General features: G+C 38.8%; 1 long non-coding RNA gene across 1 annotated transcript in view; it reads right to left on the bottom strand.

Moving 5' to 3' along the window:
* Positions 1 to 24105, bottom strand: part of LOC109450574 (uncharacterized) — a 170453-nt gene that overhangs the window by 84709 nt on the left and 61639 nt on the right. The window contains exons 5-6 of the long non-coding RNA XR_002137862.2: positions 17183 to 17275; positions 4988 to 5241 (exon numbers count right to left, since the gene is read on the bottom strand). This is a non-coding gene — a long non-coding RNA (uncharacterized LOC109450574). The remainder of the gene's footprint in view (positions 1 to 4987; positions 5242 to 17182; positions 17276 to 24105) is intronic.

Genomic DNA, 24105 nt, shown 5'->3' with positions numbered 1-24105 from the left:
CATATATACACAACATAATGTCTCCTTGGGTGTGCCCACACCCACATCTACCTATCTATCAATCTATCAATCTATCTATCTATCTATCTATCTATCTATCTATCTATCTATCATCTATCTAGCTAGCTCTCCATCATCTTTCTATCTTCTATCCATCTTTCTATCATCTATCTTTCTATCATCTCTATCATCCATCTATCATCTATCAATCATCTATCTATCTATCAATCATTTCTCTGTCTATCATCAACCTATCTCTAGCTTTACCTTTATCTCTATCTCTCCCTCTCTCTCTACCTCTCTCTACCTCTCTACCTCTATCTCTCCTTTATCTCTACCTCTTTCCCTCCCTTCCCTCTCTTTCTTCCCCTCTTTCTGTCTCTCTCTCTGCCAGAAAAGAGAGAGATCCTAGGGGTTTAGCTATTTAGGAGCTCAAAGAATCCTCGTATATGATTCTTTCACACCACTACCAATAAATAGAGTAATATTAAGCCTAGACCTAATTTTTATTATTTTTTAAAAAAGAATGTTCTGTGTTCTTCAAAGTGATTTTTCTTTCAAAACTGTATTTTCAACCAGTCATTCTCAGCACCTTCTTGTGCACCTCTTCTCTTCCTGTGGGACAGATTTATTCGCTCCAGATGCTGAGCTGGAGCTGCTGTAATTCCACCTGCCACATCTGGCTCTTTGGCACACCAGGCCAGAAGCTTCAAAGTTGCATCTCTGCACTGTTCATGGTTCGACTGCTGGCTGCTGCTTTATCTCCTTGGATGTAATTTTCCTTTGATTCACCTATAATTCTGAAGAATTGATGCATTTGTATCCATTTTGAATAAGGTTCTATACAAATGCTTCATTTGATCTCTGAGCAAACCCTTTTATTTCCTCTTATGTGGCCTCGCCTTTAATTCAGGCATAAGCCTTGGAGCCACTCGGAACCAGTGTGCCTGATTCTTTGCACAAGCAGTTGTTTGTTCCAAGTGCCCTGCTTCTTGTTCTTGAAGGGGAAAAAAAGAAAGTAGGGGGGAGGGGAGCCATTCGTGCTCCTGCATTTGAGAAGGGGACGGGGACAGACAGTGGGGCTCAGTGATTTCTCCTTTACCCATTTTGCATTCAGGTTCTGCCTTAATGACTCATTTAGGCGGCACTGATTACAAAATCTGAAGTATTACTACAAAGCATCACTCCTCAGAATACATGCCCCACACCACGTGCATCAGCTGGATGCTTTGAATAATGTGCACAAATGCACATTAACATACTAAATGTTCTGAGAAGTCCTGCAGCATAGAAAAATGTACACATCTGATATTCTTAAGCAGAGCATCCCAAATTTGAATATAAAACACCTTTTTCATGTAACACCCATTAGCTTTCCATCAGAGCCCAGTCTGTGGGTGCTGCTGTACAGGAATGTTTTTGACTCCCCTTAATGAGTACTCCAGCACTGACATAGCCCAATGGCTCCTGCAGTCATGTTGGGAAGCTGAACAGTTACTGCAGGGGGATACTATTGTTCTAAACAATTGTGGTCAAAACAGGGAATGTGGCTGAAATCGTAACCAATTTTCCTTGAGTTTCTCAAACACCAGAACAAACACATAAAAAATACAAAACAAAACAAAACAAAAAACGCCAAAAACCTGCCTCCAATACCAGAATTCCATAATAATTTTCCCCAAAGAAAAATTATTTAAATAAAGTAAGGACTAAGGGTGTGGGTATGCTAAGAAAACTATTTGAGGGGGACATTTTTATTTGAAAGTCTAACTTCTGGTTAGTTTATCTAAAAGCCTATACCAATTTTTTTCTTACCCATCCAATGGTCAATATGTAGATATGGTCACAGGGGGCCCCAACTTTCGTGGATTTAAGGTGAGCAAATTCAGCCACTCACGAGGGACCCCAAAGGTCCACGACATGTAGTACTTTCCATTTTGCCAAGCCTGATAACTGAACTGTACATCTCGTACATCGTGAGTCAGCCCAAATGACCACCAGCACCCATATGACTATGAAGTTTGGTTCTCTTCCTTCCACAGGAAAAAATTCTATGGAAATTATAAATTTTCAGATTAAGATGAATTTATATGTAGGCTCACTACTATGACAATATAATGTGATGTAGAGTTGTCAGAACAAACTTTTCAAATGACTTTATAAATTACTTGTATATTTTCAAAATCGTTGAAGGTTTGAAGGGGACATGAATGTTTCAGTTATCCATTACTGAATTTTGTTAGAAAAATTATACGCTATATTTTGTGAAGTTGGGGTTTTTAAAGAACTACATATCTTTACCCCTCACAATTTTTTGAGCTATTTATCTGGTTATAATTGATATTTATCTGATTCGTCATTGGTTCTTCTCCTATCATTTTTCTATTTCTTCTATAAACCAAATCAAATTAGTAGACCTTGAGATAATTTGAAGTAACAGGAATATTTTTAAAGGGATTACTGCATTGAACTACATGACCTATGGTATTTGTTCCAACACCAAGGTTTTATCAGTCTCCAGCGAAAACTTTTCATTGTTTTTCCAAAGTGATAATAACTATAGTTTTCAAGATCAATTTTTCTATTTGCAACATGCTCTATCAGGAAAGTTTGGGCACTATAAATTCACAAATGCCTAACTCTTCTACAAGGAGTTGGAAGGCAAGAATTCTACTGTTAAACTAACAATGCAGATTCTGCATAAACTATTATAACTGTCCAAGGCAATACATTCACAGATTATTGCCATTCATGACAATACTTTCTATGTACTTTATGGTTTACAAAATACAAGTCAGACTGCCTGGGTTCAAATCACATCTCCACCATTTACTAGCTGTGTGTCCTTGGGCAAGTTCCTTAACCTGTCTGTGCCTCAGTTCCCTCACCTATAAAATTAGGACAACAATAGTACTACCTCATAGGGTTATTGCAGTGATTAAAGAGCTAATAAATAGCACACAATAGGCACTAGGTATTTTCTTTTGCTGCTACTGCTGCTGCTATCATCTTCACCGTATCAGCTGATTTTCAAAAGAACCCCAGGAGACAAGTGGATAAAAGACTATCATAAACCTATGTCTGAAGAAAATGAGATTCAGGGAAGTTTAGTGATTTCCTCAGGTTGACCCAGCTAGTAAGAGTCAAAGTAATGTCTCAGGAATGGTTCTTCTTCCCAAGAGCACTTGTCACCTGCAGGGTCCAGGACAAGAGTTTAAGTGAAGGCCTATATACCATAAGTCTAAATATTTAAAATTTATAAATCAAGCTAACAAACTTTTAAATGCAATATGTTCTAGCCTCCTATCTCAACAAACATTTCTTTATGATAAAAAAAATGGTAAAATATGTATAAAGCTAAAGTTTATATATACACACACAGACCCAGGTTAAATATCAGACAGAAAATTATTGAGTATGTCAAAATTGATTGGCCAGAAATATTTGGGTTAGTAATAAGAATACATATATTACCAACATATTCATCCATAAAATTTCTTTTTCTTACCTTCATTTCAGCAAAATCACTAATTGTGTTGTTATAATCAAGATTTTCACATAATCTTTGTTCCATTTTTAATAATACCAAAATGATAACCTCACTTAAACCACTGTCATTCTCAAATAATTGTTTAAATTAATGTCAATTTGGAAAAACTGTCATAGTAAGTGGAATCGTCAGTAAAAAATGCTTAACGTAATCCTTAAGATTCAGAAATGCACCATGAATTTTTTGTATCACATATAAAAATTATAATGGAGTCATATACGAAAATGATCTTTGTTGCAGAAAATATTATGAAATGTTGTAAGTTGATCATATAAATTGGTATCACTCATATTACAATTTTCATCATCTCTAGCAGTAGCCAGAGTGATACAGTGTTTCTTAAGTTTTTTTAAATTTTTCAATGTTTAGATATTTAAAGAAAAAAACAAAAATATTGCAATATATTGCTCAATTTATTAAAATCATTTTTCAGTTACGACTACGCCTTGTTTTTCCTTTTCCATAGTCACGCAAAGGTTTCCTTTCCATGTTTTAATTTTTCTATTTTTAAATTGGAATGCCACTTTTGTTGCATATATCACATGAAATTTCAATAAAGAAAAACTATTTTCTCCATAATTAAAAATATGACTAGCCATTTAAAAAAATGAAAGGGCCAAACTTATATCTGAGTGTTTTGTAATCTTTTCTGACAGTAATAGCAATTTATGATTTATACCAAATAACCATGTATATTATAAATTCAAAATTAACTTTATTTTCTACCAAAGTCTACAATTTGCTTTTATTTGAGGATTTCTATTATTTTGCTTAACTCTTCTAGTGACTCTCACATCTTGTTTAAATTAAATCTAATTATTTTAATAGCCTTTAGTTCACATTCCCTTTGTGAGTCTAAGAGTAGATCTAAGTTCAAATTTTGTATCTTCTATTGAGATGTCTCATCTTTAGACAGATCTAGATAATATAATACATAATCTTTGAAATGTTCCAAAGAACATCATTGTTATCAGTTGATATCATACCTCCTAGTAACAAATTCAAACTACGCATACAACATAACACAAAGGAAGTGTCTGGATTTTCAGAAATACTGGTTTCTATGCCTTTTCCTAACAACCATGTATCATAGGCTTCCCCTGGACAATTTTTAAAATCAGTGCCTAACATTGAAAAATGTTTTCTCTAGTTCTTCAGTTAGACCTGTATCTCATATGTAAAAGCAGTGAAATTCTCATTTTGATTTTTTGTTCGTTTGTTTTCTTCTTTTGTTAGTCCAACAATTACACATAATAAATGTTAGGTTTCAACGCAATTTTGGTGTCTTACACAATCTAGCTGACTTGCACAGTATTTCCTTTTCCTGTTTCATGTATGATTTTTTTCTCTCATTTTATCATCCTTCATAGTAGTCAGCTGTTGCTGAAGCAACAAACAACCCCCAAATTTAAGTGTCTTCCAAAAATAAACACTTACTTTTGCTCAAGAAGGTCTGGAATAGGGTGGTGATCATGTTAGAACTCTCTGAGGGGTTCTGGCCTCCTCTGTGCTTAGTTGGGTTCTACGGTCTTCCCATTCCAGTACCAGCATAAGGAACATCCATCATCCAGGGCATGAGGTTTTCAAAGGAAGTGCAGAAAATCAAGGGTTGGTAGAGATAAATCCAATCCATGCAAGCATATTTAAAGCTTCTGCTTGGAGGTGCCATATATCATGTCCGCTCACATTCCCTGCCAAGGCAAATCACATGCCAAGCCAGAAGTCAATGGGTAGAAAAGTGCATCAGAGGGATGCATGGCAAGTGCAGAGACTGAATGAACAACTGCAAACAAATAGTACTATCCACCAAGACCACCCTCTTAGTCACAAATATTTACTTTCTTCCTGAGACCCAAATTAGCATTCAGTCAAGTCTTTAGGCTTACAGCCTAGGACCTCATAATTTTCTCAAGTTCAGGTGCAGCTCTTCTTGATCCAGAGACCTATGATTTTAAAAGACAAATTGTCTTACCCCCACACCTTCAACACCCAGTGGTGAAACAGGAACAAGCTAACCCCAACAAATACTTCTATCCAGAAAGGGGAAGCATGGGAGGCACAAATCCATAGCCATTCTGAAATCCCATTGAGCAAGAATTGCAGTCTCCCCACCCAAGGGATAGAAAAGGTTTTATGACTAGGCCCTGCCTCTACTCCCTGAGAGTACTACACCTCTGGCCTCCACTTTCTAGGAGTTCTGTCCTCTTTTATTATCATCTTTGGCCATATTTGAATTGGGCACCAGAAAACACGCTCTCCCAGTGGTCAGGCAGTTTCCTCAGCCTACTTCCTGTCTATAAAGTCAGACTATTTTCCGTCTCAGTTACAGTCTCTGTTCATCCATGTTAAAGCACTCTTGGAAACACAGGGCTATTTTAACTGTTGCGGAGGGGTTGTTTGTTTATCTATTTGATTTCAATCTACATCTTATGTTAATTGCTACACTCATATTCTTTTCAACTCATGTATCTCTCTCTCTTAATCACAAGTAGGTTAAGCTTATCAGCCTTCAGTGCGATAATGCCCACCTACCCACCCCTTTTTTTTCCTCTGAGCTATTTGTCCAACTGAAATAATTTACTGGAGGGTACACTATTAACTCAGTCAAACATCTGAATGAAAGGTATGTAAGCCATGATCTTGGTTTGGTCTCGTTCCCAAGCTCGGTGTCTTAATGGCAAACGCTTCTCATTTAGCTCTTGTCCTCGGGTTATATGTTAAAATGGGAATTGTTTTATTGGAAGGAAAGGGGGAACCGTAGCGTATATCAAATCAGCAAATCCAAGAATTTATGGATTCTCACTCTTCCCTTTCACTCCTCATTGTAAAGAGGCCAATTTCTTTCTCAGCCTGTCTCTTTCTTATAGTCTCTTATCAAACACAGCTGATAACAACCAATCCATGCTATTAAGTTGGTGCAAAAATAATTGTGGTTTTTGCAATTAGTTTTAACCTTTTAAACCACAATTACTTTTGCACCAACCTATACCAACATTCTGTCTTAAAGTTTCTTCACATAGTTGTCATTACGAGGAAGTGCCTTAGTGTTAAGAGCAAGCAGAAATCCAATAGGTACATTTCGTATGATAGTTTTACCAAGTGTTGCACCAATGTGTAACATGGCTGCTGTTTTTCCAGCTTCCTATTACAGCTTTCTTCATGCCTGAAGCAACACCACATATTTTAAGGTTTTGTTATGACAAAACCTTACCCTTGGTACCAATTTCTGTATTTGTCAGCTTTTGCTGTTGCCACAAACACAAAAATATCAGTAGCTTATAATAACAAATGTTAATTTCTTACTCATGTTGCTTAGGGCCATGAGTTAGATACGGTTCTGCTGGGCTCTGCTGGGCTCCAGGGCATCTGACTGGCTCTAAACACTTTTTCTCTCTGGGACCCAGGATGAAGGATGACCCACTGTCTGGGGCATGTTTTTCTCTGGTAGAAGACGGAAAATCAAAGGGAGGGTAGAACCAAACCACACAGGCACATTGAAATCTTCAGCTTGGACTCTATGTAGGTCCTATCCACAAACCAAAGGGAGTCACATGGTTAAACTCAATGTCAGTGGACTAGGGAATACACATATCCTGCCTATAAGAAAGCTTGGCAAGGGTAGGGAGGAAGCACATAATATAATTACAAACAAATAATATCCTCTATCACACCCATTAAATTAATAATTGCATCATTTTGAATTCTCCATGTAGCTAATAGTCATCTGTTCCATTGTTTTTTATGTACATACACATAGTTGCCATTAAGTCCCTTATTGTCTAGAGCAAGCAGAAAAGGCTAGATCCCAGTGGTGAGAGAGGACAAACTCCGGAGTCTGAAGAAGTACCAGTCATAAGCAACATCCATACACAATGCTGCTTAAAATAGTACTAGCCCATTAAAAAGCTCTACACGCAATTCCAGCAGAATTTGACAGTCTTTACAGAAGTAAAACCCAAGTGATATGAAAACAAAGGTACAGTTGCCAGATATGTAAGTCACGGGACCTTGAACACAAGCAGTTTCCTTTAGAAAGTGAGCCTCAATGATTTCTTTGGAGTTTAAAAGAGAGATCATCGTGCTAATGTTTTCATTGACTTTCCTTTCGCCTCTCTTTTCTTTTCCAATATCTTGACCAAATGCTTCTGGCAATAGAAAACCTTTGGATCTTCAGATATCTGTTTGCAAACTTGGTATCTTAGTTTTTAAGCAGTTTGAAAAGTCAGATAAATCTCTGTTTCCCAGAGCTCTTTGAAATTCTCAGCAGCAAAGTCTTAAAATTCTGGCCCATTCAATAACACAGCAGGTGAGTCATGCTAGATGGTCATGACATTCAATAAAATGATTGTGGCAGAGGAGAAATGGAGAACAGAGAACAGCTTTTTCTGAGCTAGGAGACCCTGAGACTTCTACCTGTCCGATGCTTCTGGAAACAGCAAAGAAAACAAAACTCTGAAAGTCCATGGTAATCTTTCAGAATCCAGCTCTCCCCTTCACAAGAATGGAGTTTTGACTGGGAGGTGATAGCACTCAGAGACAAGCTATGTTATAATGCAGATTTGAATCACTTCTGCAAGACCCAAACATAGCAAAGCTCCAGTATGTGGTCTGATAAGGGAGGAAGGCCAGTATGACCTGGTGAAAAGTCTTCATGTAAGAATATTTTTACAAATGATTCCTCAGTTGTTTTCTCTGCAGGAAATTGTCAAGTAGAGGCCATTTGAGTAATGGCTTTAATGAATAGATAAACATCATTTGAAATTAGCTGAGAGAATGGGTACTTCTACCTGCTCAGCAAATCTTTCATTAACAGAACAAATGTAAACTTGAACAGAAATATTTTTGCTATTGTCAGAATTTTCTGATTTTAGATGCTTGGCTTATTCCAGTTATTACTATTTTAGACAGCCAGTCTAAAACAGAGAACAAAAAGAACTATACAGAAATCACAGTGATGGGTTCTAGTGCAATCTGTATATTGTCAGTGACCATCAAAAAAAGCATCATAGTCTTAAACTCTTTGGGAATAAGCAGTTCACTAAGCATATGTTTCATCTACCAATAAAAGATCTACAGAATTATTTTTATCAACCTGCCACCTGAATATACCTGTGTTGCCTATTAGTTGAGGTAAGAAGCTCTGAATTTATAGTACTGAAAGGTAATCTGTGAAAGGTGAATAGGTAATCACCCCACCTATTACATATATTCTCATTCCTTCCCACTATTACCTTTGTCCAAGTGCTTGTCTATAAACTTAATTGTCTACCTGCTTTGGCCAGAAAGTCCTTGATAATTTGCACACTCACTTTATTCAGCTTACAGGGAATTTTAATCATGTGGCCTCTGGGTCTTGTAGTCTGGAAGACCAACATAAATTGCCCTGTGATGTGGTTAGGAAAGAAAGCATGGGCTCTGGAGAATCAGAGCCCGTGGCTTGAATGGGTGCTCTGCCCTTTGCCAAATGTGCGATCATGAGTTTTTGAAAAAAACAATCCCAGATTTCTGCCTAGGGTAATTTTCTGGACTATAGAGCAAGGAGGGAATAAAGGAGAACATCGCAATCACACTGAATGGAGGAGGCAAAAATAAAAGTTCAGGGAAGCTGAAGCAGCTAGAATATATAGAGCACAGGACCGGAAATGGGGGAACAATTCAGAAAAGTGCTAAAGGAATCTGTATAGGAGATCCTTGAATTTGCTCCTGAAGAATATACTACTTATACATAGGGTGAAAATGCACAAGGCCAGACAAGGAAAAACTGGGAACTGTCGACTGAACACTTTCCAGATTTCACACAGTCCTGGATGAAGTTCAAGTTCTGACCAACTAAAATAGAGAGACCTTATTGAAGACTTAGTTTATTCAGTGCAGATGCCAGGAATGTCTCACCTAAGTAGCAGAGCCAAATCAGCCTTAGAGTAAAAAACAAAACTACTCTAGGCCAGCCCTTTAACATTTAAAAAATAAGCTCCCCCCAAAATCAAGATAATCTTCAACTAGCTTAACTAACTACCAGATCAGAATGCTATACTACTTAAAGAAAGACAAAAAAAAAAAACACAAAAAAACAAATAAACAAAAAAAGCCCAGACAACACTCAACAATGTAAGGTTTACAATGTTCAGCACTCAACCAAAGGATACAAGACATACCAAGAATCAGGAAAAAAGTCAATGATAACAGGAGGAAAACAAATCAGTAGAAATAGATGCAAAATTGGTAGAGATACTAAAATTAGCAAACAAACAAACAAAAAACCCTTAAAACAGCGATTATAAATATACCCAAGAATTGAAAGGAAGATATATACATAAAGAGATAAATGGAAGACGTTTTTTAAAAAACTAAATAAACTTCTCTCACTGAAATAGACATCTGAAATGAGGGGAAAAAAACATCACTAGATAGAGTTATCAGCAGATTTGATACCACAGTGAACTTGAGGACAGAGCAATATAAAAAAAGAATGACAAAAAAAGAGTTTCAGTAACTACATCAAGCAGCGTAACATATGTGCAACTGAAGTATCAAGGAAGGGCAGAAAAATGTTTGAAGAAATAATGTTTAGAAAATGTCATACTTGATGAAAGCAATAAATCCAATGATCTAAGAATCTCAAAAAACTTTAAGCACAATAAATAAACAAACAAAAATTATATCAAGGCATAATATAATCAAATGGCTAAAAACCGGTGAAAAAGAAAATCTTAAAAAGGATTCAGTGCAAAAGAATATATCATGAATAGAAGAACAAATATAAAAATGACTGCATACTTCATAACAAAAACAATGAAAGCTAGGAGGCAATATAATGACATCATTAAAGTACAGAAAGGGTAAAACACTGTCAACCTAGAGCTTTATATCCAGTGAAAACAACCATCAGAAATCAAGGTAAAATAAGACTTTACAAATGAAGTATTTCAGAATGAAAAATAAAGAGCATTGAAAATGATAAGTGTGTGGGTGCATATAAATACTTTTTTAATTTTATTTTTTTAGAACATAATTGACTGCTTATGACAAAAAAATGTATTGTGGGATTTATAACATATGCACAAATAATATATATGTCAAAAAAGTACACATAAAGAAAGGATGAAATGAAAGTATGTTGTTATAAGGTTTTTATATTGTACATGAAGTAAGATATTTGAAGGTAGACTGTGTCAAGTTAAAATACGTTGGCCAAGCCCTGAAGTGTAAAATAAAGACATTTTTAGACAAACAGAGTAAACATACATAACCATTCAAGAAAACCCTGAAAAAAATAATTAAGTGACTAACGCTGCCAAATATAAAACAGCAATTAGAATACTGGGTAATGGCACAAGATTAAACATAGAGCAGAATATAGTGCCAGACATATGAATACATAGAGGAATATAATTTCTAATGAAGTTAGCCATGACATTCAGAGGTTAAAAGAGGTTATTTGATAAACTTGTCAAGACAACTGGGTAGACATTTTAAACAGGAATTAAGTTATGGAGTGACATCACCAAGGTGATGAGTTAGGAGGCTCCCGAATTTCTCTCCTCCTACAGATACATAGAATATGCAGCTACAAAGTGATCATTTCCTTCTGAGAGAAATCCAGAAGGTGAATGACTCCTACACATCAGGCAACTGAGAAAATACCCACATCAAAATGGGGAGGGAAGGTTGAGACACACTCTTGCCATAAACCTCATCTCTAGCACAGCTCCTTAAAACCAGGAGGGAACCCCCAACTTTCAAATTCTCCCTGAGGAGAAAAGGGCTTGGTCCATATAACTAGAACCCTAACTTTTAAGAATGCCACATAAGGGACAGGACCCCAAATCAATTTTTCTGTGAACCTATAATTGCTTTAAAAAAGTAAAGTCCTTATTTAAAAAAAAAAAGAAAACATTTAAAAATTTCAGAATGAGAAAAGCTTAATTATGACCCAAATCTAGAAACCATACGAGGTATAATCAAACAATATGCTGAATGCTTAAATTAAAAACAAAAAATTATTACAGTAAAAGACACATTGCCATTAATCCCCCTCAAAAGACACTCACTCACTTCAAACATACTTATCCCATTGTGCTTGCCACTTTCTGAAGCATTTCTGAAAGTCCTCTTTCTTCATGAGTGTCTTCAGTTGTACTGTCATGGCTGCCTCGATGTCCTGAATCATTTTGACTTTGGGGAAGAGCCAGAAGTCACACGGTGCCAGATCTGGTGAATAAGGTGGATGAGGACACACTGTAATGTTTTTATTTGACGGAAATTGCCATATACCAGAAGTGATGTGTGACATGGAGCCTTTCCATTGTGATCAAAACACATGGTGACTGCTGCTGCCAGTGCCATCCAAAGGAAAGGCAGGGATCTTCAATATGGGGAGCAGTGCAATGAACCTCAGTAACAGTGTGTGACAAGTTTCAGCTGGTTCAGTGTAGTCAGTCGGGTGTGAGCCACACCTGAGAGAAGGTGTGTTTTCAAGTGTGCCGTAAATCATCCTCCATCATGACAACGCTCCGTGTCACACATCGCTTCTTGTATACCGCAATTTCTGTCAAATAAAAACATTACGGTGTATCTCATCCACCTTATTCACTGGATCTGGCACCGTGCAACTTCTGGCTCTTCCCCAAAATCAAAATGACCATGAAAGGTAAATGCTTTGAATCGATTCAGGACATGGAGGCAGCCACAACAGTGCAACTAAAGACACTTACGAAAGAGGACTTCACAACTGCTTTAGAAAGTGGCAAGAACAGTGGGATGAGTGTGTTTGAAGCGAGGGGCAGTATTTTGAGGGGGATTAACGGCAATGTGACGTTTACTGTAATAAATTCTTTTTATTTAAACATTCAGCATATTGTTTGATCACACCTCATAAATGGAAAATAATAATAATTTGACTATATAAAAATAAAGATTCTACATAGAAAAGAAATGCCATAAACTACTTAAGGAAACAAACTACACTAGAAAAAATATTTATGACACATATTCACAAATGTTCAAGTCTCTGAGGGGACCAGTAAATGGTAGCCCTCTACCTCGCTTAGATCTGAATAAATTGAGAAAAACAACAACAACAACAACAAAAGAATGGCATATGGAGGCCAAAATCACAGCTTTATTTCTGGTAAAGACTTAGTTGCAGTGTATTGCTTAGAGCGAGAGTCAAATGGGCCAGCTAACAGGAGCCTAGATGAAGACAGTTCACAGAAAGTGTAAGACGTGCCTGGTACACCACAGCTGCACTAGCTTTTCTCTGATTTTGAACACCCCAAGCTTGTTTCTACCTCAGAGACTTTGTGCTTATTTTTCCTTCTTTTGCATATGGAATGACCCTTAGCTAGACATTCTTGGGTTGGCTACTTCTCATTATTTATACCTCAGCTCACATCTATCTCCTCACAGAGACCCTTAACACCAATTTTAAAGCAGGCCACCATTCCTTCACCACGACCGCAAGCACTTACTGACTTATTTATTAGGTTGGTGTAAAAGTAATTGCGGCTTTTGCAATTATCTTGAACCTTTTAAACCGCAATTACTTTTGCATCAACCTAATATGTATTTACTTACTTTTTTAATTTACTATTTATTTGAATAATTATGTTGTGTTTATTTTCCTCCACTAAAATATAAGCTTCGTTAGAACAGAGATCTGTCTTGCTCATCACTGTATCCCCAGAACAGTACCTGGCACATAGTAAGTGCTCAATAAGTATTCACTGAATAAATGGGGAGAGGGGGTCACTGAAATAAACAGAGCATATATTGAAAGAGCCTAGAAGGGTCTACAATTTGGGAAAGAAGTTTTCCAAAAGGATGTGAAGGGGTGATTTTTAAATGAGGACTTGAATGAGTAGGTACTAACCAGACTGGCCTTTGACTCCAACTGAGAAAAAGGGAGGGGATCTTCCAAAGATTGGGACTAAAAAGCCATGCTTGGAAAAGAAACCAAAAAATCCAAGAAAGAAAAGAGCCCTTTGTTGGGAGTGGGAAATCAGACTGACAGATACAAGGCAAGGGAAAGTTGAGACTGGAAATATAAGCAGAGGGGAAGATCACGAAAGGGTTTTGTGCCAAATTAAGGAATTTAGGTGTTTTCTTAAGGACGGTATGGAACTATTGAAAGAACTGAGCTTGGAAATAAATGATCAGATCTATGTTTTCAAAAGATTTTGTCCCTAACACCTAATTCACTCTGTGGCCAGGTTAATTCCTCAAAACGCCAAGGAATGAACTCTATGGGGAGACCGGGTTTGAGGAGAGCAACACTAGAGACAGGATGACAGCAGGCTGCTGCTCTCCCCCAGGCGAGAAATGATGGTGGCTGGCCTCAGGAAGTGACCTGTAGTGGAGAGAAGTGGTTGGATATACAGGGGGGTGCCAAAAAAATGCATACAAGTGGACACTTTGGTCAATGTTGCTTAAGCAGTAGTTTGCTGTAATCAGAAGTGTCTGGACGCTGATGGTAACCACTTTGAGCATCTCTTGTAATTGCAGAAGTCAAATGTGATTGTAATCATCTTTTGTTATTGCTATATATTGAGTATTACAATTTTCGTAGTTTTTTTCGTTTATTAAAATGTGCATACATTTTTTGGGCACCCTTTGTATTGCTGCATCTGCCTGCACCCCACCTCTCACCCCAATGGTCCTGACCGTGCAATCTCCACCCTGCAGGTATTTTACCAGCTTTGCAAAAGGGCAGAAGACACCATCCTAATTCTCCACTCTCCCAAATTCCCACCTGATTATTCCGTCAGATTTGGGGACATCACGAAACTAAAGGAGCCTCCTATTTTAGCGAAAAAGAGCATTGGGGGAGTGGAGTTGGGATTGGGATACAGGAAGGGAAAGGAGAGATCATTCACCAGGTGGTGCTGTTGGAGCCAGGCATCCACCCTCATCTAACTACCCGGGTTCCTTAAGGACAAAGGGAGGGAAAGTGCACAGGTTTCTTTTTGGTGTCCCTTCCTCTCCTCTCAGCTCAGAATCAGCAGGGTCTCTTTTTTAGATTTTTCCAACCTTACCATTAGCCCTAGACAGCCTACGATCATATCCCTGTCTTTCAAACAAAGGCCTGAAAAAGAAATGGCAAGACTCACTCAACTGAATCCTTTGGCGATTGCGTAGTCTCATTTTCCTCATGGAGGAAGGGCTCATTAAGTAAGACCTGACATTCAGCCATGGCCCATGTTTACTGAAAACTAAAGAGGAAAAACTCTACAAAGCCAGCTGCAGAAAGAGGCAAGTCCATCCCGTGTCAAACCACAATCCTGGAAATTGAATGTTTAATTCATAAAGTAAATTAGAAGAGATTACTTGTACAAGTAGCTGCAATGTCCTTAAAATTATTCTTTAACTGAGGAAAAGTTTTTTGACCTTTGGAGAAAATGCTTGCTTCTAGCTATGACTAAAAAGAGATTTCCTTCTTTCTCTGTTGTGTTAAGAATCTTTTCTTCTTATAAAGAAGGCACCACAGTGATTTATAACTGTCATAAAAGCCTGGAATCCTTTTGAGGTTAAGCTACTCAGCTATTCAACTTTTACTACAGAAACTTTGAAATTCAAAAAGAAAAAATAATGTAAGTTTTTGAAGGACATGTGTTGCTGTAGGTGATCCTGTTAATTAAAAGTGATTGCCTGCTAGGAAATCATACTTTAAAAAGTTTCATGAATTTATTAGAACCCTGAAGGTATCTTTGTATGCACAGAGCTTTACACGCCATTTATGCAATTTTGTTTCAGATCTGCTTAAAGTCTTGCTGACACTCCCAGAGCAGAGAACAGCACTGCAAGCATGCGTATGTGTTTTGGCTAATTGAATTATGTGAAAATACATACTAATGAAGCGTTAGCAGAGGTGTTTGCTGTGTAGACTCTGCCTCTAATTTCTTCTAAATTAGGAGCATCTTTTTGGAACAGATGAATGTTTTAGGAAAGGCTGCCTTCTTATAAAAAAAAATAGCACACTGTGTAATATTGTGATTCATTTTTTGCATGCTAAAAAGCTCTCTGCACACCTGATGTGCACATTGGAAGGGCAAAATCTAAAAGGCATTTTTAATTTTAAAAATGTGCTGCTCTGGAAAGACCAGTGATGTGTAATTATCCAATAAAATTAATGAGCTAATTATTAATCTCTTAAAACATTTTGGTGTTTTTTTTCCCTTTAATACACTTTTAAGAATGATTGTGTTTGGTTTTAATGAGGATTATTATTTAATGGTCTTATTTGGATTATTTTTCTGCATGTCTGTTTGGAAATAGTACCTCGTCACATTTGTTGCTGTGATTCTGAGATCCCCTGATGCCGGTAGTTGAAAAATTCGCTATGGAAAGGCTGTTGTTTTGCATAGGAACCCAGGGAGCTATCAAAGTTGGAGAACATGCCTCTGTTTGCTGTGGAGGTGGGCAGGCGCTGAAGTCCCCAAGCACCGCGGGGGCCGCGGGCGACAGCAATCAGCTAATTGCCTAATAGGAATGTGCCAGAGTTCCACAGTCGTCTTCAGGTCACAGAAACCAGAAAGCAGCTTGTTTGCTCTCTCTTACTTGGTCGTAGTGCACGGTGTGGTCTGTTTCAGGAGATAGGCCCAGCTAGAGCAGGTGGGAGGAGGGGAGGGAACAGGAGGTGGGGAGGGAGGGGCGCTTGATACACCCCAAAGAAAACTGCCTGGATGACGCTCATGGCTCAGGGCCAAAATGACGGGAGCTTCTCGAGGAAAGAAACCAAGAGAAAACTTGGGCTCACCGCGCGGTGCTCTAATGTGCATGTTTAGAACACAGAGAGATGTACCTTAGAAATAAACGTAATCTGAGACTACGGTGGAAATCGTCCACGCAACTGAAACACTGGACGCTTGGAAAACAGTTTGAGGGATGATAAGCCATAGAAAGTGATCGGTGGGGGGAAAAAATACATATATCTGGTTTAAAATTACATGTATAAAACACGAAATTATATGCGTAAATATATATGCGTAATTTGTGTGACCATAGAGAGAATTACCCTTCATTATCAAAAGATTAATATCTTGACAGAAATGGTGTGATTCATGTAGGACCATGAAATCCTGCACAGAAAAGTTGCTTTTCAGTTTGGGGCTAGAACTACCAATCCCAGAAAGTGTCACCAGGTCTCCCACGTTTCATTTCTCACCTCAGAGAGAGGGGAGCATCCTCACGCACCCCACCCCACCCCACCTCCACCATCCCTGAGAGTCCCCCACCCCCAGCCGATGCCCACATTGCTGTAATGTTCCATGGTTACGCATCTATGCCATGTCATTTGTATTTTAGTAGTTTCTTATAGCAATTCTCCTGCCTCCCTGCTTGTGGTGTCTCCATAAGTCCCCACTTTTTTTTCTGGACAGTCCTGTTTTCTCATACTTTATAAGGGTAGTAAACCAGAGATCCAAAGAGTTCAGTTCAAAGGCCTTATTCTGCCACTTACTAGTCTTGTTCACGTCACTAACTCTCAGTATTGGTTTCCAAATCAGTAAAATGGGAAACAAAACAAAACCTAGTCATGCCTATCTCACAAGGTCATTGAGAGGCCCAAAGTCTTGTGGAAAAGGCTTTGAAAATTTAAAATGAGCTGACAGTATTATCACAGAGCAAAACGCTTACCTGTTAGGACATTACCTGGTCTTCACACCTCTTCTTTCTATCTTGACATAGACTTTCACACCATGTTGTCAAACTCCTGTCATCGCCAGGCTCCTGAAAGACAAGCTGACTGTCAGCCAGGGAGGCAGGTCAGATCCGGAGGCAGATTTGGAAATGAAGATTAGCTTGTAGGTGGTTATTATCAGTGCTCTTAGGATGAACACCTGGGGAAGGAAAGGGAAGGAAGCAGAAGGAGGCAGAGGGAGAAGGTAATGCTACCCTAGTGCGGTCCTCAACTAGCCTTCCATGGAGCTCTGAATCTGCAGTGACTCTTCAGAGTTCCTCCAATTGGTATTAGGGGGCCATCGCTTAATTCTCCTGATCTGAGCAGTCATTGGATTCGGGCTGTCCAGGGAAGGGGTTTTCTTCAGCAGAGACAATAGCCTGGAAGCAGCTGACTGCGTGAGGCCTTCCTCTGTTCCTGAAGTGGGTCCGGGTGGCACCCACCACCATGTCCAACACACTGATCTTTTGCTTGTGTACTTCTGGAAGAAGCTCAGTACACTGTCCTGCTGGCAGAATGCATTGCTTTCTGTGCTGGTCTTCAGAAATTACCTAGGGTTAGAACACCCAAGGTCTAGGTCTGATTCTGCACTCATCTCAACTAGCTGAGCCTCTCTAACAGACTGGGTGGCAGGTCCCTAGTAAAAGGTTCTCACTCTTTCCCTCTCTCTTCAATTTCTCTGCAATGTTATGTGGGGAACACCTCCAAGCTCTGCCTCTTCAACCATCCTCTCTTAACTTCCCCCCAGATCTTATACTTCATCCTTTGGACCACCACTGCTGGGCCTCGGACATCACACCCAGGGTCTGCAGCCACGTATCACTTCTGTCCATTGACCCACCCAGGCTAGGCTCCTGGACTCCAGCCCCAGTCAGAGTCTAAGCTGTGTACGTAGCTACGAGAAGAAGTCAGACACTGATAACGTGCCTTAAAGCCGTCACTCAACATCTCTCTTCAACTCTAAAACAAGAAGGTCTGTTCCTTCCAAACTTACTTCAAAATTATTGGTTTTCATGATCAGAGCAGGTGGTGGGAATATATGGGGTGTGTGTGTGTGTGTGTGTGTGTGTGTGTGTATGTGTGTGTGTGTTTAGTGTATGTGTTTGTGTGTTCATAGACATGTATTTGCTGGGTACATAGGTGGATGGGTGTGTGTCCCATAGCTTGGATGAATTCTCCCAAATAATCTATGGTCTGCACCCTCCTGTCACCATTTGTGTATTTGGGGAACACAGTCATTATCATGCAATAGCTAATAAAATATTTTACCAACAATTTTTGATAAATATTATAGCGTATGGAGTTGAAGCCCTAGCACTCTAAATGGTACATAGCGATCTCTGTAATAGGTGTCAGGGGCCTATTTCCTTACTTCCTAAACACCTAAAACCCATGTCTAACGCCATTTGTTCACTCAATAAGCATCAAATGCCTACTATAGGCCAGACCGTGACCTATGCATGAGCCATGGAGCCATAATTAATACACAATCCTTGTCTCAAGCAGCAACCAGATGCCTTAATAGAAATTCAAACAGGATCACGAAAAGATGAAATTAGGCTGTATATAAAATAACTATCTTCTTTTGAATAATGGGTGTTTTTAGTGATATATCTTTTCAAAGATGCTCAATTTTTATTATGAGAAGTTCATGTAAATATATATCAACAAAGGAAGCTTTTCCTTCTTACTTCCAAACATAATAGTCAGTCTTGTACTTCAGTCCATATGGAAAACCAATTTTGAATTGATGAATGTTAACGCACTTTCCAATCCATTTTATGGGCTTGTTGTATAATAAAAGCCACTAGCTAATAATATCTTTACATCGCATTTTTAATTTGCAAAGTGTTTCCATATCTATTATCAAATTTGAGCCTCATAAAAACCCTAGTAGGTGACCGGAAAGTGTTAAACCCATTACACGGAAAAGGCACCCAAGGCACAGAGCAAACTGAGTGATTGTCTAAGATCACTCAGCCAATCAGTTAAAAGAAAACTAAATCTAGTTCCCAGATATCTTTCCACAGAGAATATGTATATTCAGATTTTTCTCAAAGTAAGTGAATTTTTTATGGCCTCAATCACACATGCTACTTCCACCCCCACCAACAACCTGAGAGGGTATCTCTCAGCTTGTCAGCAGCCCACGTGACTATTGGATAAAATGATCCATGATAAGTATCAATTTATACAGATCACTGATTAAAGAGGACTATTACGAACCCAGGGTTCTAACTTGTCAAGCGCAAGGATACAATTCAAACTCTCTGGCATCCGACCTGTTTGCTACTTGTTACTAATGGTGTGAAATTTGGGGAATTATTTCATATTTTAAGGAGTATTCTTAAACTTGCTTGTGTATCTTGAAACACAATATTAGAGGCAGCAGATAAGTATCTGCCTTTCCGTATCCTCTCCTCTGGCCTTCAATAAGAGCATCACTATCTTTCAATAGGAAAGAGGACATTTTTACTCAGCATACAAGAAGTGGGAAGCCTGATTTTCAATAGTTGGGCTGGTTCACTTCACTACAACCCACGGGACTTTCCCTTGTCTTTCGCCTGTGATCGACACTGAACTTGACAGGCTACCTGAGAATGCCTCAGAGGCCAGAGTAGTGAGAAAGATAGCCAACGGGCTGGGGTGGATAAGGTGGCTGTGGGGCCTGCCCCCTTCTTACTCCCAACCTTCATGCTCTCCTCCTCCAGAAAGATCTCCCTGATAAATTCCTTTCCTTACCTTAAATCCCTCCGGTCTTTTCATGGAAAGTAACCACAAAATGCCCACACTACAATGTTAAATTTTAAAAAAGAAATCAGACAACAAAATTGTATATGCAAATCTACTTTCATGAGATAATTCATAAAATAATCCTAAAGGCAAGTTCATTTCCTATCTCTGATATAATTTTGTCTTTAGAAATTCAAATATTAATGATGTATACATATGTAACTACACGTATACATGTACTTGCATGGAACATGGATTATTCAAGATGCTAGAAAAAACTTTACTTGTAAAAATAAGCATAATAAAAAATCTATCATATCTATGTGTACATGTCTTTTTAAGAATATCAGAACTGGTGATACAACAACGTGAATGTACTTAACACGACTGCACAATGTTGTTTTATTTTTAAAGAGTAAATAGAGTATGAGTGAAAGACAGTTCTACAAATGAAGTCTATAAGTTTAAAAAAACAGAATAATGATATTAAAATATTAAGCAACTTCTTTTCTTTTTCTGGAGTGATGGATTGCAGTTAACAGTTATTTTTATCTTTATTGTTTTATGTATTTCCTACATTTGCATAGGATGATTAATATTACTCTTAAAAAATTAGTTAATTTTATGATTTCAAAAATACTCAATAAAAATAGTGACTGTGTTTATCAATTTGTTTTTTTAGACATGTTGTTTTGTATTTATTTTCACATTGTTTCACATGCAGATTTTATTTCCTCAAGGGGACTGCAGATTCCTAGTGGGTCTTCTACTTGTTTTGCTGCCTTCGTTTTATACACACTAACATTTATATGTTCATCCATGATACTCTCACCCTCATCCACCTCAATAAAGAAGAGAGAAGCCTGCTTTGACCAAATCTTGACAACCATTGCATGTCTTCTGCAAATATAAATATCCGATCGTGAGACGATGTGAAGCATTTTAAATTGGTCAAAACCAAGACACACACATGAGCCACTCATACTGTTGTCATTGCGTTCATTATGAAAGCTCATCTACGTTAATTTTGGCCAGGGTTCCCATCCTCTGTCTCCGGGCACAGGCTGCACACTGAGCTGGCACCCTTGCTGTGGGAAGAACAAAACAATTTATTGTTATTGGCAAGTTGGCCAATTTCATCATTAATCGATCACTCGCTTTTTCCAGTGTGGCCCTGAGGTGCTCCTCTAGGGAGCAGAGAGGGAGAGCAGGACTTGCTCGGTCAGTCATGGCAGCAACAGACTGTGAAAGAAACTGTCAAGTTATTGCACCAATAAAGGACGGTCACTTGCTTTTGCAACAGCGTGCGTTTCAAACCAAAGGAAAATCAGGCCCAGGATTTCCATCAATTTGGTCTTCACAATACAAGTTTGCAATTAACGCTGATATTAGGCTGTGCATGCTTCTCCCAGTAGCATAATTTTCATGCAAAGGAAGGTACCAGAGGAGTATGAGTGTCCTGTCCCCTCAGCTGCCTTGCGCTCACTGCGCAGTCCCCAGCTGTCACTTCATCTGGAGGCAGCAGGTTGGAAGAGGAGGCAGCCTGACACCCCAGGTCTGGAATGCCAAGGACCTAGTTGAGATGCAGACAATAGGTCTTTGCTCCATTTTATTGCTACAAGCACCAAACTCTGGAGAGTATTGATTGATACGGGGCCAGAATAAACAAGAAGTCAAGGCCTGCGGAGTAACAGGACTTTGAACCTCAGTCACTGCTGAATTTACAGATAACTCAAGTGAAACTGTCAGTTAAAGATGGAAAAATGAAATGAGATTTTCATCCGCTTTGGATACATAATGACTCAGGAGAAAAGGCTCTTCTAAACAGTCATGTTCCCCACTCAGGGGCTATAGTCATCATTCTAGAAAAGGCCCCACGGTGGGAGCCACCATGTAATGTGCAGTGCTGATAATCACGCATTACATCACAGAAGCAGGTGGCTGGTCTCCTTGCATATGTGGATAGCTCACTACCTTACTTTGCATCCCAGATTCTCATAAATCACAATAGCACATTAAATATATGTGTTTTCTAGCCACTCACATATAGGGCTTAAGACAGAAGAAAAACATGCATTCATGCTCTTTTCAACCCCTTATCCTAAAAAACACAAAACTACAACAACAAAAATCACAGGACCTTCCCACGTTTCACTTTTAATTCCAACTCAAACTGATTGCTAGTATTTTTAAGGATAGGAACCATGTTTTCCACACAATTTGCCTCCCCCATAATGCCTAACGCAATGCTCTGTACTCTGAATACAATGCATGCTCATGAGATTAATGGAAACTAGCATGTGTTTAGCATGTTTTACTCTTCACAGTACTTTTCCATCTGGGCACACCTCACTGTGTCCTGCTGAGCTGAGAGCAGGAAATTGACGGGGTTGACTCGTCCTGTATCATAGAGGATGTGTGACAGAGTTGGAACCAGACTCAGGTCCTACATTTGCTCAGATGTTTGTTGTGCCCTGAGATTATGAGTTTTCCACTTTGAAAATACAAAAATGGTGAAAAGACGTCAAATGGTTGATGGAGTTAAGAAGTTATTTCAAGACGTGGGGCAGTGGTTAGTTCTGAAAGTGCACAAATCATCATCTCAAAACCAAAATAGAGAAAAGATGTGTTTGTATATTTGAAATGCCCTGTCCAAATCATTGATTTGGGAGAGTTTAGACTTTCTGAATGCTACATACATAGCTGTTGTTGGTATGCCAAGGGAAAGGTAAACCACTCAGTCATCTTAGCGGATATTTTGAGGACATGAAAAGAACACATCAAAACAGGATGATCTCATTTACACATTATACCTCACTCAGGGTAGTTCTTGCATGAATGTCCCAAGTTAATGAATTTCATAGAAAAAGAATAAATTGCCTCTTTACTAATCCTGTTAGGAACATCTAAAACACAGAACAAGTACTCTTACTGTAAAGTCATATTAAAGGATTTAATTAAAGTGTTATTCTCTAGTTTTCCATTAGAATGAAATTCTACCAGGGAAGTGACAAAGATTCTCTTCTTGACCAAACTCTAACCAGGCTCCTCTGAGCTCTCTTCTTGACTAGGCCTCAACCTTGGCCTATAAAAACTTGAACAAACACTAGCAGCCTAAGGCCACATCCCTGAGATGGTCCCAGCCCCCTTTAAAGTGCCTGAGAAAACTCAAGCCTGCCAAAAGAATTTACTGTTTGTTCCCACCAACACCTGTAGATAGGGCCCGTGTCTCCCAGTCTCTGTGGGAGGGGAGGAGCCTAACTTTGATAAACACCAGTTAGCAAACCCAGAGAGGTTTCCCATGGACCAACCTCCCTTCTGCTTTTTGTAATTTACTTCCCTGACTCTACTGAGCCCCCACTCACTCCCCTCTCTAGTTCCTCATTCTCTTCTTAAAGCGTCCAGCACCTCTGTACAGATTGAAGCTGAGTTCAGTTCACACCAGATTCTTTTCCCTACTGCAATAGTTATTACTGACTAAACTTGTCCTTCCCTCTTTAACCAGGGTCCCACTTTGTTTATCTTTGACACTTCTGCCTTGCTACCTCTGTATCTCCACTGTTTATACAATGTTTGTTCACAGCACCCACTCAATGGGTATTTGTTAAAGGAACGGATGAAGACATGTAGCGAGTATTCACTGTGAGGAATCCATGGAGAACTCAGCCCTGATGTTTCACTCCTTTCCCATGTTGGCCCATGGGTACGCGATTTCGGAATTCGACTTCTCAGCTGTCCCAGAATGCCACTGCATAGGCTGACTTCTGCCTATGACCTGACCTTGGGACATAGCTGGACTGGCCTAACAGTTCTTTCCTTCCCCTCAACACATGCTTTTCCAAGATGTCCATTGTATCCCAAGCATGTCCTCTGAGTGAGTTTGCAGAGAGAATGGATTTTACCGGCATTGGAACTCACTCAAGGTTGTGGATTCCAAATTTGAAGCTGAACTTGAGCTTCTCTCGGTTCAAGTTGCAATGAGCGCTGGCAAAAATGTGACCTCCTAGTTCAAGAATAAAAGCTCCTGGGGTTTCTTAGCTATCAAATTGCTCTTACAAAAGATTCTGTTGAGTCGAGTGTAAAAGAATCAGAGTCTAAAGGATTTAATTTCTCTTGAAATATTTGATGGTTTCATGGTGAAGAGGGC

This window comes from Rhinolophus sinicus, linkage group LG17, assembly GCF_036562045.2.
Source record: "Rhinolophus sinicus isolate RSC01 linkage group LG17, ASM3656204v1, whole genome shotgun sequence".
NCBI classification, from domain to species: Eukaryota; Metazoa; Chordata; class Mammalia; order Chiroptera; family Rhinolophidae; genus Rhinolophus; species Rhinolophus sinicus.
Note: the sequence above shows the minus strand (reverse complement) of the source record. Positions and strands in the feature narration are given on the sequence as shown.